Genomic DNA, 909 nt, shown 5'->3' with positions numbered 1-909 from the left:
ACACTGAACCACATCGCCAACCTGCAGCTCAGCAGGCCCTGCCTGTCCCTCGGGGGACATGAGGGGGAACATCTGTGACATTTTTCATTTCATATGAGAAGTCGAAGTTAGAATATTTGCGATTTAATTGTAGTCCTAAAAATTAGAAGTGCGCTGTTTCGTGCATGCCGCAGCTATATCTGGTTATCAGAAATTAGCTTCTGCTTTACGGGGCTGCTCGTCAAAGAAACTGGCAGAATTTGCTTATCACTGAGCACACTTGCTGTGACGTGGGAAATCTCTCCCCACCAGAAGCCTCGTTCCAAGCAGGAATGGTGGATTGAGTTTTACTATAATTAGAAAGTTTTGAAATTTTCAATAAAAATATTTCCAGAATGAGAACACTTTCGTATTATAAAAGTGACACATGCTTGTTGTAGAAATTTTCAGTAGATATATTGAAGTAGTGTAAATTCCCCTTAAGGATGACTAGTGTTCACCTGAATATTTTACATATATGTGCTATTTTATCAGCTACTAATCTAATTATTCTTTCAATTACCACTTTATTTCTTACCTCCTATCTGTTCTCTGTCTCTATCATCTGTCTATCCATCCATCCGTCTTTCCATCCATCCATTTCCTAAATATTTTAATCAGCACCAGAGATTTTCTTTACAAATAACAGAACTGTTTTGAATGTGAGTAGTTATTCCGAGCTTTTCTTTTTCAGATAACTTTTCTTTTCTTTCCCCCAAACACAGATGACATTCTCTACACACACACACACACACACACACACACACACACACACACACACACACACACTTCTCAATCCTAGTCATATTCAACTATGCTTGCCCGAGCTTTCTATCTACAGTTGGTTCACAGCCTTAGACCCCAGCCAGAGAAGAACCACGAAGCTCAGAA

Source organism: Rattus rattus, chromosome 4 (genome assembly GCF_011064425.1).
Source record: "Rattus rattus isolate New Zealand chromosome 4, Rrattus_CSIRO_v1, whole genome shotgun sequence".
Lineage (NCBI taxonomy): Eukaryota > Metazoa > Chordata > Mammalia > Rodentia > Muridae > Rattus > Rattus rattus.
This window is presented reverse-complemented; position numbering follows the sequence as displayed.